The 18,504-nt window shown below is 40.9% G+C and overlaps 2 protein-coding genes across 5 annotated transcripts in view; one reads left to right on the forward strand and one right to left on the reverse strand.

The window, feature by feature from the left end:
• The window catches only part of macrod1 (mono-ADP ribosylhydrolase 1), a 113,181-nt gene that overhangs the window by 51,427 nt on the left and 43,250 nt on the right, over nucleotides 1-18,504 (reverse strand). The window lies entirely within an intron of this gene.
• The window catches only part of flrt1b (fibronectin leucine rich transmembrane protein 1b), a 34,163-nt gene continuing 18,786 nt past the window's right edge, over nucleotides 3,128-18,504 (forward strand). Inside the window, exon 1 of one of the 2 annotated variants that reach the window (XM_044041164.1) lies at nucleotides 3,128-3,241. The gene's annotated coding sequence lies outside the window, so the exon portion shown is untranslated. Of the gene's footprint in view, nucleotides 3,242-8,257; nucleotides 8,277-18,504 lie in introns of those variants that run through there. The other variant, XM_044041165.1, reaches the window with a different exon arrangement.

Genomic DNA, 18,504 nt, shown 5'->3' on the forward strand with positions numbered 1-18,504 from the left:
TATCTAGTTTCCTTTCGTATCTACATCTACACTTAATTTCCCAAAATATTATTGTGAACAAAAAAAAGAAATAAAAAAAAAAGAGGCAGAACCAGTTTCTTACAAATGTGAAGAAAGAGAAACAGGCTCTCTTCAGAAGGTTACATCACCTTCTGGATTTAAAAAGCCGGCATCAGAGTAGAAGTTTGTATCTCAGGATCAACAGCAATGGATTTTTTTCCCCTTATTAAAACAGATGAACATCTGCTGCGAAACGGTGTATAAAGAGAAGTGGCTTTCTTTTCTTCTGAGGCATCACACATCAAAATCTGGTGGTAGCTGGTGTTTTAGACGGTGGACTTTCTTTCTTCTTCAGTCACACTCCACTGCAGCTGGCATTGTCTCAGTGCAAGCTGCCAGGAATCTGGACAGCTATCGTCAGAAATCAGAAAAACAATATACTTTAAATGTTCACAGGTGTAAGTATTTCTATATTAACGTCTATCATAATGATTTTTGCTTAAAAATTAAAGGATTCTCACTGAATATTTAGACTGGTATCCGCTCCATCAAAAAAACTCTACTATTGCACCGATAAAAAAAAAAAACAGGAATGTAAACAGTAGAAATCGAGCCTGAAGTTCACAGGAACACGTGTATAAATGTATTTAATAAGCCAGCACCTTCCTTGTTATGTGACATAGAAAATGTTGAACCAGACTCAAATATTTTGCCAGAGCCTCAGCATCTCTTTCAGATTTAATAAAGGGGAAATGTTTCTTTAACTCAAAACTGACGTTACTCTCAACGCGGCCTTTCTGACGTGGACTTGGAGGGTCTGTGTCTAAAACCCTGAGTACACTCTGCCCCTGCTCACCAGAACACTTTGTTCTTGGAGAGAGATCAGGGAGACTTCTGTGTGTCAGAGTTCTAAACTGATGTAAACATTTCAACCTTTAGGCTCGGTGAGGAACAGGTGTCAGCTCCTGGTTTGTTTCGCAGATACTGAACCAGTTCATGCACATTTGGAAGCAGAAATAAAATGACGGATAATGTGGTAAGGACGAGTGGGCAGACTTTATAATCAGCAAAGTCAAGACAAGAACCTACAGTGAGGTGTCCTTTTACTATTGCGCTCCTCATCTATGGAGCCTGAAGACCTGAGGGCAGCAGAGAATATAAGTCTTTTTTTAAAAAGCAAACTTAGACTTTTAATTTTATTCTTTTATTGTTTCTTTTTTTTTTAAGTTTATCTTTCACCTCATCAGCATACCCTTTTCATTAGCCTTATTAGATAAATACTGTTTCACTATACGATATCAGTATTACTGGTCTATTCTGACTGTATTTATCCATTTCATTTGCATATGTTTTATTGACATATCTATATTTCTTTATATATTCTTGCCGGGTTCTGGTTGTTCAGTCTTTCGTTAGCGTTTCCTCATCTCCATCGTAAGTTTAATATCTGATCATTTTATGTGTTGTTGGGATGGTTGATGAGTGATGGGCGGGCTGATGGAGTTGCGTTTTTATCCTCTGAAGCACTTTGAGTTGCATCGATTTGTATGAAAGCTGCTATATAAATGAAGTCTGGCTGATTGATTGATTAATTGATTGATTGACTGTTTGATGCACAGCTGGCTGCCTGGGCGACATAAAAGGCATTTTTACAACCTACAGCCTTTTGTAAATTATCCTGACCATGTTCATGTGATGTCTTCTGAGTAGCATAATAATTTTCCCCATTCAAAAACAAACCGTGACTCCCGGTCCTTAACTCATTCAACTGTCTTTTGTAGCTGCTGAACACACACACAGTGGTCAGAAGACTGTCCGACCTTTGACACATAACTTGACTGTTGAGTTTTGCGTGTGTGTTGCCTGAGTCTGAGGCGAGGGCTGGATGATATGGCCATAAATGTCAATATCTGTATTTATCACAATAAAGACGCAATTTTCTCCAGTTAATTTAGGTTTTGTATTATAAGCTGTGTCTCTAAGTGTGTTTGCACAGTGCATGAACATTATACCCTTAAATATATTATTGAATTATTGCCTAAGCCTACATCCAGAAAAGGTGCACCGTTTTCAAATTCAGGTTCATCTTCCTCGTGGCAAGTGCATATAATTAACCAAAACCAAAAACATTAAAAGAAAAAAAAGCCTGTTGCTTGTGTTCTATATTCAAGGGATGATACGGTTATTAGGATTGTCTCATGTGACGTGCAATAGATTTGGAATACATTTTCAAATGTCTCCCATGTAACAACACTGTTCTTCTCTGTGTGTAGGTGCTTGAAACAGGACCAGGCCGTGAGCCCTGCAGGGAAACAAAGGCATCAAAGCAACCTAAAATACTCATGTGTATGCACTATCATGCACTTGCAGAGATGGACGGACGCACACACACGCATGCACGCACGCACGCACGCACACACACGTGAGAGAGAAAGAGAGAGGGCGAGATGCACATACATACGCGGTAGCTGCAACAGTCACACATAGACACTCATGCAAATGCGGATAGCGGTGTTTTGGTGTTTGGGTTTCCATGGAGACGGCAAGGCCCAAAGGTTTGTTACTGAAACCTATTTAATTAGAGAGAGAGAGAGAGCGAGAGAGAGAGAGAGAGAGAGAATAATGTTGATACTCAAGGGAAGATGTTTCACCATCTGTTAAAACCAACATGTATCCACTACTCGGTCAAGTGTGAATTGAGTGCAACAGTGTGTTTGTAAAAGTCACACACACGCACACACACACACACACACACACACACACACACACACACACACACACACACACACACACACACAAGTCGCCTGCATACATGATGGAAGCTCACAGTTTCTTTTTCTCATTGGCATCAGATTAGACTAATTGTAATAGCTAATACCGCAAAGCTAAATAAAGCCGGCTAGCATCTGCTGCCGAGACACACCAATTATCTGAGTGAAGGAGGGATCAGGGTGATAAGTTATACAACTACACACAGGGTGAGAGAGAGCGGGAGGGAGGGTAGGTTGATAGGGAGGAAGGGGAGGAGAGTGCTAGGTGTCGGGGGACACGGGGAAGGGCTCAGGGAGGGGGAGAGAGCAATGGAGAGGCAAAGGAGGGAGGGGTGACGGAGAGTGAGTGAGTGAGTGAGGGAGACAGAGACGAAGTGAAAGAGAGTTAAGGGTGGAGAAGAGAGACGCAGGACTAAATTTGCTTGGAACATAAAACAACAAGATGGAGTGTACTACTTCTTCCACGGGAGGTAAGTACTCACACTGAGGGGGGAGAGAGGGGTAAGGATGAAGAGCTAGAACGACTGATGCATCAGTGAAGGACAGGAGCTCAAAGCTCCAAAAAAAAAAAACCCTGACCAACCAGAGATCAAGTTGACTGTGACAGAGAGACAGAGAGAGAATATGTGTGTGTGTGTGTGTGACAGTGGAGAGAAGCAATCAGCTGCTGTTTGACTAAAATAGTAATAATTTAACCACCTGTGTGAGAATGAGTCCATGTGTGTAGCATTATGTTGGAGAGAAGTAAAGGAGTAATGATGATGATGATGATGATGAAAACAGGTGCAAACCTCGTTTCCGTGAAGCTCAGACTTTAACCAGTCTTGCTCTCTGTGGCCCTCCATCTTATTTTTCTTTCCTTCTTCACTCCGCTCTCTCTCTCTCTCTCTCTGGCCTTATTTCCCAGGCCCCAGTGCAACCTGTTTGTGTATTCCTCCCTGTCCTGCTTCCCGCTCCATCTCTCTCTCTCTCCTCTGCCCACTCGTCCTAACCACCATTATACCTCTTTCAGTCATTTAATTTCTAGCTATGATTTAGCAGCACCACTTGAGAACGCCAATCAATGTTCCTGGTGTCCTGATGGAAAACAAAGCAACGCTCCTGATGAGACACAGGACTCAGACAGAGTTACTGCGCCTCTGTCCGACATTTTAAAATAAAGATTATAGAAAAAAGCGGATCAGAAATAATACATGCTGAGAAATTGTAAAGGATTAACTATGAAGAAAATACTAAGATAAAGGCATTTTCTTTCAATCAAAAAACAAACAAACAATACTTTATAATCACATAGTGTTACGATGCACTAATTGCTGCCCCACCCTGTGCAGCAAAACAAACAGTGCAGCTGTACGCTCATACAGTGCTTTATAATTAAATGTTAATTGCAAAATTTCACATCATGGTTGTGACTCTACGACAGGGTTTGCCTTCTTATCACAGTTCAATGTTTTTGATGCTGCTCTCGCTAAACTTCCTGTATTCTGATCTGGTGTGGAATTAGATGTCTGTACTCATTTCAACAAGGAGTTACAAGGGCAGAGAGATCTTTAAACAAATTAGACACAGAAGAAAGTTGACCAGAGTTTGACAAGCAAATGAGCAGCGATGCACTGGAGAAGTGGCCTGTCGGCTGCTATAAACACCGTCTGGCTACAGTTTGCACTTCATCCACAGATAAAAACTGACACCAAACACCTCAGTCTGTGACGGAAACAATGAGGTGGTTGATAATCTTGGCTCCCAATGTGAGGTGTTTCAAAAATGTACTGTATATATATAAAAATATATAAATGATTATCCTATGATTTTCTGTTCAGTGGGTCTTCACAGAGTTAACACTGTAACTGCTGCAGCTCTGTGGCGTTAAAGGGTGGAGTCTTTGCAAGCACAACATACCCAAAGCTCCACCCCTTCACCTGTGAACAAAGGAAATATATATATATATATACACTGTAATGGTTTTATTGAATAGTTTCAGATTCTGTATTAATTCACCTACATTCACATGTTAGTACGGCATAAGAAGAGAATCAAAGACTATTGTTTTTGCGGAAACACATGACAGAGGAAGGTTTCAGAGGATCTAAACTGAGGATGATGTCAGATTAGAGATAAAAGCTTTATATTATATCATATTAGGAACAACATGCTAATAGTAAAACAATGTTGAGAATCCACACACATACATTATGTGATGAGTCCAAATCAAGAAACAGCTTGTTTCTTTTCCACTAGACATTTCTTCATAAAGTATAATTTAAAGGGATCGGACAGCTCAAATTGTTTAACCTACTTACAGCAACAATTGCCTGCACAGAGCTATTTAACTGATACCACGAGGAATAAGCAGACGATAAATTACAGTCATTTACTGCATATGCACTAATAGTTCCTGCAGGACTATGACGACTATTTTTCACGACAGAAAACCAAATGAAAAAGAAAAACCTTGTACAGAAGGTTAAATAATCCTCTCCTAATGTACAAAAAAACACTGGAATATTAGTTTGCATTGTGTCTGTGTATGATGTGTTGTATAATTTATTGTTCAGGTGTTCAATACTGTAGGATTTCCTTCAACATCTTTTTAAAAGCCCAATGATAAATTAACCAGTATTACCCCATATTGCACCACATGACTATTTTTATACCATATAGTTGCAGTAGAGACACTGCAAGTCTGAGTTGGTTTAAAACTTTTAAAACACATTATAATTAGCCACTCCTATCTTGGTCACGAGTCACACAACCCACAGATGTTTATTTGAGTTATTTAAATGAACGCTGCGCATTATCCAGTTTAATTCCCTGGTACTGACATCAGTCCTGGAGTCTAAAATTAATTCTCAGCCAGTTTCTAGTTTCTACTCTTGGCAGTTATGTGGACTCATTCTGTCTATGACAGTTTGACTTTGTGAGTCACTTGAATTGAATAAATGACTCAATCTTGGTAAGCCATCTCTGGAAGAGCGCCAGAGGGTGCTGGTGGAGCGGCTACGCCCGCACCCACGGCCCCGAGTGGCCCCCCACACAGGCCCACTACAGACGCCGCTGAGTGTGCTGAGAACCTGCACGTGAGAGCATGAGCAACAAAGTTACTACACTGCATATACACCCAGCACCCAGAGGGCTGAACTGAGGCCAGTCTTTTGTGACAGAACAGCCCAAAGGTAATAAATGCAAATTAATTGTGGGGGGATATGCCTCTGAGGCAAATAAAACTCATTGGTCACAGAGAGTGGATTAAAACACATCAATATCAATTTAAACTGCGTAGTCTCCCAATTATTAAACATTAAAACTGGTAACTGGTTCTGATGAGTCATTATTGGGACGCTATTAATGAGGGCTGCAATTCCAGTGTTCCACTTTAAAATGTTGAGAATCATGGACTCAAACTCTGGGTCGTCATATTATGATGACGTTGTGTGTCAATGCTCCATCAGATCTCAAATCTATTACTATCAATATTGAACTGATTTAAAATATTACCAATATATTACCAATGTACAAATGTTAAGTATGTGTATATATATATATACAAATGTAATCAATTGTTCAGCCCTATTAATAATGTGACTTAAAAAGGTATTTATTAAAAAAATATTTACTGTAGTTTCATGGCTTGGCCAAATCAACAACAACAAAAAAATCAGCTCCAACACTGAAACCAGTTAGTGGCTTTAAAGTTGTGGCTGAAGGGTGTATGTTTTAATTAAAACTCAGACCAAGTCTGTCTGACATATAAACCAGAACCAAGCTGTGAGAAACCTTTCTCCATCCTTCCCTAGGAGAACTCTACCCCACTCACTCTCCAGCTGAAGGGCCTCAAAGTGGACACACACACAGTGACTGCTGGTGTGTGCGCGCGTGTTGTAGGCCAGAAGGACAATTTTTGTCCTCACAACGTTAAAGAGCTTTTTGAGGTGTAAGAATGTTATATGAGGATCAGGCATTTAGATGTGATGGTTAAGTTTAGGGTAAGGAAGCATTAAGAATACTGTACAAAAGTGTGTGTGTGTGTGTGTGTGTGTGTGTGTGTGTGTGTCTGACATTTTCATGGAGACTAAAAAGGCAATTATATTTGAGGCTCTGACTAAAGTTAGGATTAAATGGCGACTTGTGGGTTGGCTGTTAGACATTAACTGGTGATGGTTAAAGGCTTAAAGATGTGGATGAGGATTTGGTTATGTTGCGAAAATTAATGGAAGTGAGTGCAGAGTCGGGCCACACAGTGCTGTAGTGGTTAGCACTCTCGCAATGCAGCGAGAAGACCCGGGTTCAAGCCCCGGTTGGAACAAGGGCCTTTCTGCATGGAGTTTGCATGTTCTCCCCGTGTGTGCGTGGGTTCTCTCCGGGTTCTCCGGCTTCCTCCCACAGTCCAAAAACATGCAGTGTGGGGATTAGGTAAATTGGACACTCTAAATTGACCGTAGGAGTGAGTGTGAGAGTGAATGGTTGTTTGTCTCTATCTGTGTGTGTGTGGCCCTGCGATGGACTGGCGAACTGTCCAGGGTGTACCCCGCCTATCGCCCGATGTAGCTGAGATTGGCACAGCACCCCCCGCGACCCTCTGGTGGAGGATAAAGTGGTTAGATGATGACTGAGTGCAGAGTCCTAATAAGAACCACTATGCAAAACTGTGTGTGTGTGTGTGTGTGTGTGTGTGTGTGTGTGTGTGTGCGTGCGTAGCTGGTATTCCTTGTGTTGTGGGGACCTAAATCTGTTTACACAGGATGGGGACATGTCTAAATGACTACATTTTAAGGTAAAGACATGTTTTAAGGTTAGGCTGAGGCTAAGGTGAGGGTCAAGGTTAGGACACTAGTGGGTACGGTATGAATGTAAGTCAATGTAATGTCCTCTGAAGTCATGGAAACCAGTGTGTGATTGCGCGCGCGTGTCCCTGTGCACCTGTCAGTCTAATTCTCGGTGAGTTGTCGGTAATTGCTGGACCGTGGCGACCTGCTGAACCCCTGTAACAGAGCTCAAAGATCCAATGTAAAGCGCGCGCACATACACACACGCACGAACGCGCACAGAGAGAGAGAGAGAGGGAGAGAGAGAGAGGGGAGAGAGAGAGCGCGCAGCTCTGCGCGCAGCTCCGGCGCGATACGAAGAACAAGAACAGGAGGAGAAGGAGGACGGAGCGTACGCTGGAGGCGACACTTGTCAAACCGCCAGTAAACAGCCGTTTGTTCCTTTAAAAAGAGACCGTGACGCCCTGGAGACCCGGGGGGATTAACCGAGGTGGAAATAGAGGCTGGTCGCACCTTCCGCCGCTGCTGTGCACTCAGGGGGGAAGAGACGCGGAGAGCCCATGAGGAGAAGAAGTGGGAGTGTGTGGCGTTTGCGCCACGAAAACACATTTTGGAGTTGAAGTACAGCGAAGTTGACGCGGGGTGAGATGTCGAATGACGGGAGCTGAGAGACCGAGAGACAGAGAGAAAACACACAGACAGAGGGAGAGGGAGAGGGAGAGAAAAGAGCACTTTATCCGAGGTTAGTCTCTCATTCATTCTCTATCTTTAACACACACCGGTGCGGACAGACCGTGTCTCCGCGGCGCGTACATCCCTTGTTCAGGTCCAGTCAGTTGACCGGGACCCTCATGTGTGAAGTTCACAGGATGCTTTAAATAAGATTGCTGTTAGGAGAACGAACAGCAGACGTGCAGAAAATGCATAAAACAAAGGAAAGGGTTTGTTTTCAGCGCACGGTCGTGGCATGATGACATGAACAGGCTGTTTGGGGGAAAAGGTGCATGCGTGTGTGTGTGTGTGTGTGTGTGTGTACAGCATCTACCTGTGCTGGACCACATCCATTACTCTGTCAAATGAACGCGCCAGAGATTGAAGCAGTAAGGGACCCAGAGAGCTACAGGCGGAGGGAGATTAAAGTGAGAGATTATACTTTGTAAAGAGATAGAATTCCCATTGCATGTTTACTCTCTTTTCTCCCATCCCCTTATTTGTGCAGAAGTGTGTGTTTTTTACAGCTTGTGTGTATGTATGTGTGTGTGTGTGTGTGTGGGTGTGTGGGGGTTGTTCTTATTTCTTTTTAAATGTGTTATTTGCATTTGTCAGAAGGGCTAACACTGGCTCTCAGTGGACATGGCCTTCTTCTTCTTCCGTGACAGCATTTGCATCTTCCACCTAAACTCACAGGCCTGTCTCTGTGAGGATGCTCTGTGCCTGCAGTCAGTGTAGGACACCAGAAAAACATACAAACAAAACATTGCGTCATACTTGTCTCAGCAAAACTGCCTAACATGTCCCACTGGATGTAAACAAACACACTTACGAACGCACTCTTTTATACAAGCGCGGGATTAGCAGTCATACAAGGTCTACATATTGAGAGACAGAGCAGATTAGAACGAGATTCCCAGGGTCAGAGCTGCACTGAACACGGGATTACAGAAGGAAGGCAGAGAGATGGATGAAATGATGGACAGCAAACAAGGGGAGAGGGTGAGCGATGAAGAGAGAGAAAGAGGGAGAGAGAGAGCAGCAAAGAACATGAGATTAAAGTGTAATGTCCTCGAGAGGCAGAGAGAAAGAGTAAATCCAGGGCAAGTCATGCAGTTAGAGGGAACAGCTCATTGGCAGAATGTGGCGTGAATAAAGAAAAGCAGCAGACATTATTTCTGTATCTCCTCTTATTCTCCCGTCCAACGGAATTAGAAGAGGGTTGTTTACATAACTCCAAATGGTTTGTAAAATTGACCAAATAATGTCATTAAACTAAATATGTGAATATATATGTAGAATATCGAAATCGCAATACAGCCTACTGCAATTTAAAAAAGTATTTGTTAATTAATTAGATGAATTACTGTGATGATCCACACACGTCTTATTCCACAGACAGAAGAGAATGTCTGTGTGTCTCACAGATGTGCACAAATGTCACACAGTCATCAATTATCAATGTGTTTTTCCAAATGAAAATGAGAATAATGATGTCACGAATCGTCTCGCAGTCGCAGTAATCGCAATTAGATATTTACTGAAAAACCGTTCAGCCGTAGATGATGTGGAGGGCATGGTTGAAATGCACCTGTGTGATGCTGGCCGTGTGCTCAGTTTAACACGCGAGCTAAATGACGACATCTTCGTCAGTCGTTTTGTGTTTGGATTGTTGGATGACGTAGATTTCAGATGGTGGTGCGAATACGATACGATATGAGACGATGAGCCTGATTTTCTGCACGTTTTCAAAATGTCAAACGAGGCATCAGATCCAGTGAGGCAACGGCAGCTACACTTGCTGCTGCTGCTGCTGCTCTGTGGGAGGAAAACCCACTTTGTTATTGTTGCTTAGAGTGAATCAGTGCTCACACCGAAATGTGGCATGGACGGATGAATCGGATGACATTTGCAGGGAAACACTTAATCCAATATGTACTTGTCTTCCATCATATCCTGATGATTAGCTTGCATGGACTTATATATTTGGAAACACTGACCTATTATTTTACAATGAATTTGTTTGTAGCCTTTTGTTTCTACTAAGGTAAATACAGCATAGTCCCTTGGAAACGGCTCCACTATGTTCACTACTTTGTTGTATTTTGTCCGTCTGGGAGTTTATCATCGCCTTTTTTTGCTGAAAATATTGGTCGTGGGTCATAAAACACTCCATATAGCTGACGGGAACTGCAGAGTCATGTGATAATTTTCTTTTGGTTTGCTTCCAGTAGTCAGTAGTGAGGGCAGTTTTCCCTGGTGGCGGTTTGTTCAGTGGTGAGTGGTATTCAAGACTCTGGGTCAGCGCCCTGTGGCAGAAAGAGCAGGTGTCAAGAGGAAGAGACGACTCTCTGTGCTTCATGTGTCTAAGTGGTGTGTCTGCTGCCCTCAGGCCAGTTTACCTTATTATGTACCTGAATTATTTCTGCTTCTATTCATCTATCACCTCACTCTTTCACAAATGACCTTCATTTTCTTTACAACCTGTTACTGTGACTTCTATATATTAAAAGTATTCAATTTTTCAAAAGGAAAGGAAAAGATACTGTGCACTACACACTACAGTGTGTCATGGGGAAGTTATTCAATATTTTTCAATATCTTTTTTCGGGTGTTGCACTTTGTAGACGGTCCCTGCACGTACAGATCAATGTAGTTTCTGCTGCTCTTTTTTGAAAGCGTGAAAAAGTGATGTTGTAGCTCGTTGTCCACGCTTCCATGATTCAAAATATGTCTTGCATGTGTTTCAACAATGTTTCGCTTAAATGTTATTGATCACGAAAGTTCAAATCTGTGAATATCCTTCTAACTTTTCTCAACTGAAAAATCAAAACAAAAAAAACTGTTATCCATTTTCATTTGAGTTTGAAAATCAAATTACAGTTCGTTTTTTTTTTTTTCATTTTTCGTTTCCTTTTGAAAACACGGATTGTGGTAGGATGTTTATGTTCATGCCTATAGTCACGACGTTCAGAATCGATATTTCACTGCTAAATGTAAATAATTGAGCAGTCTCAAGCCAGGGCTGGACTGAATGTAAGCATGTTGTTGCATGTCAACTTTGGCATGCTCTTAATCTTCCCTTTCATGAAAGATTCAATACTGGAACTGTTACTCATCTGAATCAATATCTAATGGTAAGTGGATAATGTCCCTGCTACCCTAGACCACCGTGTGTCCTTTCCATGGCTTTTTAATTAGGAAAGAAAGCAGGAGAAAAAATGTGATCGTCATCATAATGGCATACATCAAAAGAATAAAAAACGAAAAAACATGTTCCAGAAGAAATGGACAAGTCTAAGTGAAGATTATCAAGTGGCTTAAAAATAATCTTGTTTTCCATCCATGAACAGGAGTAGGAGAGGCGTACAAACACACCTGCACAATAATGGTTCCTGGCACCACGTCCTATTAAAGTCTGTGTGGGAAACACTTCACTTTAACCTTTTGCCTCCAAGATGATGTCGTAACCACATCCACACGCCTTAGTAACACGTGGCCACGACATAAGTAACACCTGGCCATGCATTAATATTTTTTTCACCTATGTCACCAGAGGGGCTCTGTACAATTCATTGAATTAATGCAATTTAGTCAAAACTTATTTGTTTTTTTATTAATTCAGGCTCATGTGTAATAAAGGGAAATCTTGCACTGTCCCACTCTCAGACAAGTGAACGCAGACCTATTTTTTATACAATTGGAAAAAGGTGGATCTATAAATGCTGGGTCTGCAGGTTGGGCTACACACACACTCCTGTGCTGATGGGGATACGTGATGGATTTGAACCTTTTTCATCTCTCGGCTCTGTTTCTCTTCACTAAAATCAATTGAAAAAAATTAATTGAAAGTATGTGAAAGAAACATTTCCCATCTGCAAACAGAGAACAGAAAGACCCGCTAAATGACAGAGGTCCCATTAACACCTGTTACCGTCACGTGATCCACGTCGATACGAAGGCACGCAGCCAATATGCCACTGCTTTCACACCTGGTATTAATAAATGTGCTCATTATCTCTGTTGTCTTCACATTGTAATTGGATCTGATTATGGAGATCACTTTGACTCGGTTGATGAAATTGTCAACAAACAGCAAAACAAATGAAAGCAAAGCCACAGAGAGGGACTAATCAATAGTTTTTTTTATGGATAACACTGCAGGAAATGATATTAGCTAAGGAAATGTTTGTATTTGTAGTTGTAAATGAATATATACAGAATCTTATCACTCAATTTGTGGTTCACGCAAATGATCTGCTCAGCACCAAATGGCAGACAAACATTCGCTGGTGAGCAAAGTGGAGAATTCCCCTTAAGCGTTGGTTAGGACTAAAAACTATGTTATTCTATTATCAATAATAGAAAAACAGATACACTTAATAAGCACCAACAAAACAATAAAAACACACAACACAATTCAGACGTCAACTGGTGATTATTATTACGCTGAAGACTGAAAACGTGTATGAGCAGAAGTCAACAAACATCCAAAGTAAAACATACATTTTAGTGTTATATATACCTCAGAATGTGTGTAATGATATTATGAATATGTACTCTTTTAATTGTGATTGTTATATTTAACAATTTCAACAATTTGGTCGAGCCTGAGAAAAGAGATGAGACCAACGGATGAATTCAGTCAACTCCACAAAATGGATCCTGTGTAGGCCTATCGTTGCTGTCTTAGATTATTTCTTATGTAATCTATTGTAGGAGGCGCAGGATGCTGAAACAGGCGGCTTTTATATAATTGAGGTTATGCCATGTTTTGGCTGAGACCTTCCCAAAATGACATCATCAAAAACCTGGATCATATACATATATATATATATATATATATATATATATATACGTGTGCCACATGCTAGATAAGAGAGATGCATTATACAAGGGGAGGTTTTAACAATTTAGAAGGCTCTCCTTTTTACTCACATATATATATATATATATATATATATATATATATATATATATATATATATATATATATATATATATATATATATATATATATATATATATATATGTACACTCAAACACAATAACAACAACACCACGGCGTTGCATTAGGCTGAGTTATTAAATATATTGCTTTATGGGTATTTTGGTCTGAGCTTTCAGGGACAACTTCATAGTGCTCACTTTCTTCCCTTACCAAACTTTAAAATAATGATAATAATAAAAAAACAATCCACAGATGACAGAAGAAATGAGTTGTGTCTAATTATTACTGAGAAGAGACTATGATGCAGAACTGGCATGACTTGACACAAATTTACCCTTAAGGTCATTTTCAGAAAAGAAAAATGTTGAACGACACAGAGAAGCTGTTCAACATCAAGTCTTCTGTGATGAGATACACACTTAAAATAGTTCTTATGGCCATGACAGTAATATGGGGGAATTCATTGTTGATTAATCAGCCAAAAAAAAAATCACAAAATGTTCTCATTTACAGTTTTCCAGAGATAAGTTAAATGTGCCCATAAAAATCTCCCAGAGCTCATCATCGTCTTTTACAGTATATAACAAATACAGCAGCAGATCCGTGCACATGCTAATCATTTTTAATCGACTAATTCATTGCCCAACTAACTATTACAACTCCACAAGTAATACACTCTTGTCAGTTTTAATTCCATATAGAAACGCCAGGTCTCACAGCCAAGCAATTCAATGGTGACATTAAGCTTTTACTGCTACGGGTTAATGAGAAATAATTACTAATGATCTCATTATTAACCTGCTGCTGAGTGTCACTGTCACCGGTTAAAGTAACAAGCTCGCCGGTGGTTTGTTGCATCAGCTTTGACTAATTAACTCGATGACGCGTCTAAATTAAACTTGACTGTTGTCAGTTTGTGCTCACTGCACAACACTGTGCTGTCAGAGGTGGTTTGTGAGAGCAGAGCGGCCACTCTGTGCGAGCGTGTCTGCACTTTTTTTTTGACACATGAGCCCAACAGAGTGTGACATCACACTGTGATGGCATTTTCCAAAATGAACATTTATTCACATCATTTCAAGAGAATGAATCTAACTAGACGTTGTAGTTTTGGGAACAGTGAACAACTGTGTGTATTTCAATGTGTCTAAAACACAGGCTCAGTATTGGCATAATATTCAAGTCAAGGAATTTAATCAGGCAAACAAACATGATCACATCCCTTGTCATCGGAGACTAAAATGCGGTACAGGTAAATTAGGGCTGTGCAATTAATCGACACTTGTGCTTCAATTACGATTATGGCCCCAAATGATTTTACGAAAAACAAAATAATCAAAACAAAGCGATTACTACAACAAGGGGCCTTGGAAAATAGTGCTTTTTAATGTTGTAATTGTATTGTTTGACTTCCTATCCCAAAAATAGAACACAGGCATTCAGTGGAATCTAGAGCTGCAACTACCGATTATTTTCATAATGGATTAAATCTGTCGATTATTTTCTCGATGAATCGAGTAATCGTTGGGTCCATAAAATGTCAGAAAACATTAAAAAATATTGATCAGTGTTTGTCAAACCCCGGAAATGATGATTGTTCTGTCCACAAACCAAAATTATTCAGTTTTAATGATTTCTTTGTCATTTGGTGCTAAGAAAATTCTTCTTAAGTTCACATTTAAGAAGGTGAAACGATCAGAAATCCTATTTTAATCATGGAAAAAGCTTCAAACCAATGAACTGATTATCAAAATAGTTGACGATTAATAATCGATCAATCAAGTAATTGTTTCAGCTCTAGTGGAATCCCCGGTTTAAAGATATGTACAATATACAATCATTTATTAATATGCATTCAAAAGCCACTTTCTTTACGTGCAAATGATTTAAATTGTGACCTAATATAAATACACCCTCAGAAGGAAACATAGACCAAAGATGTAAATGTTTGTAAGAGGAGTCCATTTGAAGGAAACTATTATTTCTTTTTGATTCTCTCTTGGATCAAAGGTCGAGAAAACTAATCAGTACCAGTAATTAAGTGTTAAGGCACCTGTGGCCAGAGGTTAGTCATTATTTTAGGATTTTAGAGGCATTCAATTTCTGATTTACAGCATGAACATTTACATTTTTTGTGGAGTATGAAGATTTGTTTATTTCTTCCAACAACTACTGTACTGTAACTCATCAACAATGGGGGAGGAAAATAATGAAAACGTCCCTTTTCGCAGGGCCATTTAAAGTTGGTTTGGATGATTAATGTTCCACAAGCTGCAGACTATCGACCTGCATGCAAGGAACTAAAATCTCTAAATTTGGACCAAATTGTGGACCTATGTACAACCACCAAACACCAAATGATCACAGAATATATCATCACACTGCATGATGAGAAGCAAACAGTGCTACACCATCCGGGAATAAAGAAAACATACAAAAGCTAATTATCGGGCCATGTTTGGAAAGTACGACTCCCTCTCGCTCCAAGGACAACGTCGTTCTTCATTGTGAAGGCGAATGGGAACCAAAGTGTGTTTGACCTCATGTATTGAATTGTAATAGATCACATAGTGTATGCAGGGACAGTGCCTGACTCTGTGGCTGAATGCGCTTTGATAATCATCCGGAGTGAACTCATTGTCTCTGTGAAATGAGAAACAAGGAACCAAAGTTCACTCACTTTTTTCTTCGCAAACCAGCACATTTCACACAGAAATACTTCATTCTTGTCAAAAAACGACAATTAGCTCCCTGTGAAATTTCTTTCATTCTAGCTGCGGTAATAATGATAATGAAACAGAGAGTGACAGGAAATAATACAGAAAGACAGATAAAGAGTTGTCGGGTGAGGGGTAACAAGCTTGTCGGCTGGGTTTGAACCTCCTCCAAGGTGCCGCACAGAGTCTACCAACAGGAGGCCACATGAACTTCATATCTTATTAGATTTAAGATAATGTGTTTGTCAAATGAGACACACAAACACACACACACACACACACACAGAGGATTTGTCTCCAAAAGCTGTTCAACCTAGTTACTGTGTCCTATCTAAGACAGTCTTCTGGTGGAGTGTGTGTGTGTGTGTGTGTGAGAGAGAGTCTGTGTGTATAAGTGTGTGAGGGTGTCCGGCCCGTAAATTGTCTGTCTGTAGATACTTCCTGTGTATACCTCATTCTGAGCGAGACGGCGAGAGAAAAGAGACGGAGAGAGTGCAAATGCTTTGAGCCGGAAAACCCTTCCATCATATTTAATGGGATTATTTATCCACATACCGTCATGAGACAATGTGTATGCATGCTGGGCTGTGTGTGTGCGCTGAGAGACGGCCTATATCATAGTATCTCCAGGCACATAATATCGCAGGCCGTGATTGTGTCGTCGCTTCTGTGCCGATAAATTTAATGAATTCCTCCAGTGTTCCTCCAAAACAACAACATTAGAGCTGTTTATGTTTGATTCACATCGTCGGCTGATGGGACCGATGCTGCGCTGTTTTTTTGCCTTTATAAATATTATTTTCCCAAGTAGAGAAATCATTGCTGCTGCTGCTGCTGCTGCTGTGATGGTGTGGGAGGATTTCGCTCACGGTGTCTGAGGTGACAGTGTGTAAAACCTAAAATGAAACCCAGCTTCGCCCCGCTTTTAAAGCGCTGCCAACCCACCTAAAAGCTTTCATCTGTGAGGGTCTCACTTTGCTTTTCGGTGTCCCATGGTCTGATTGCCATTGCAGAGGGTTTTTCTCTCCTATCAAGAAAAACATGCTGGTAGAAAATACACTGAATAATTTGAAATGAGAGTTTCTGTTTGCCATTATTAAAGTGTTAAGATTGAGATTGAAAGACATTCAAATGTGAACACTCGACACGACCGGATGTGAGGCCGGTGGTTGTCGCTGGACTCGTGCTCGAGCTCACAGTGCTGTGGATTTACTGTCAGCAGCCAAGGCTGCGGCCCTCAGAGATGATACAGTTTATTTACCGCTTATGCATAAAAATCTGCGAGCTCTTTCTGTAGCCCCGCTGTGTGAGATCTGACTTTTTTAATTATGAGCAGCTGTGGTTAAAATAAAGCCGCCAGCATTTTCATTATTCGCACAGTACTTCTGCATGTTCGCTTTGGGTGTGTGTGTGTGTGTGTGTGTGTGTGTGTGTGTGTGTGTGTGTGTGTCCTTCTCTGCCTTGTCTGCCTGTTTTTCTCCCTCTTCTCATCACTACCTCTCCCCCCCTCTCTCTCTCTATCGCTGTCCTCCCTTTTCACCTCCTCACCTCCGCGCTTAAGTCTGTCCCAACCCGAGCACCACCCCCTGCTCTGTTTTCCTCTCTCTCAGTCTTGTTGACTCCCTTGTTCCTCTGCTCTTCACTTCCTCTTTGGAAAGCAGCTTCCTCCAGGCCAAAAACTCTGCTGCTCACTTTGTCTCCCTGTCCGCCTCCATCTATACTTCCCTCCTTCCATCTTTCGTCTTTATCCTGTCTCTTTTACTGCTTTTTTCCCCTTTTCGCCTGACAATAGGTTTCAGGACCCATCTGTAGAAATTTCCCATTTGTACTGTTAGTCTCTTGGTAGCTTGCTCTCATCTTATCACCGCTGGAGTCTCGCCTCGGCTTCAGTGCTCGGAGGACGTAGAGGGAAAGAAAGGAAAAGGACGTAGGAACACTCCCACTGAACATACATGCTGTAGACAAAGCAGCAGAAAAGGGTTTAATGCAAAAAAAAAAAAATCTTAGCTATGATTTTTTTGCTTTGCCCAGTTTTCCACCAATCGCAGTGAACTCTGACAAACTGAGCCCATATGTGAAGCATAGGCCCGTCTAATGATGGAGATACAATCACATTAACCCTGACAGCAATAGAACATTTGCACAAAGAGTCAATTAGGCGCTTTGATATACAGTTGCATCGTCTTCGTTCACAGTCTCATCAAAGACACAAATTGGTTGCATGAGGGAGACGACTGCTGTGTTTGAGGACGCCGTTTCAAAGTCGACACAGAAACAAGAGTTGCAGAAGCTTAAAGAGCTGCTGTGGACAGACAACACGACCGCGGAGTGGAGTGGACACATCTGACTTTGATTCAACTCTGACACAAAGCACCGCTGAAAACCTGCTTAAACAAAGACTGGAAGTAAAAACAAAAATCACCAAAAGGTGAATGTGACCTGAATTGAGTGCATGCACTCCACAAACAGGAGAACTGTGGTCTGCTGTCCCACCTTTTTACTTCTAATCCCACAATAATTACAACCAAATAATTCATTTTAAATACATTTTTACAATACAATACAATTTTCTGAATGGCCTTCTGGGGTAT

Source organism: Solea senegalensis, linkage group LG12 (genome assembly GCF_019176455.1).
Source record: "Solea senegalensis isolate Sse05_10M linkage group LG12, IFAPA_SoseM_1, whole genome shotgun sequence".
Taxonomy (NCBI): domain Eukaryota; kingdom Metazoa; phylum Chordata; class Actinopteri; order Pleuronectiformes; family Soleidae; genus Solea; species Solea senegalensis.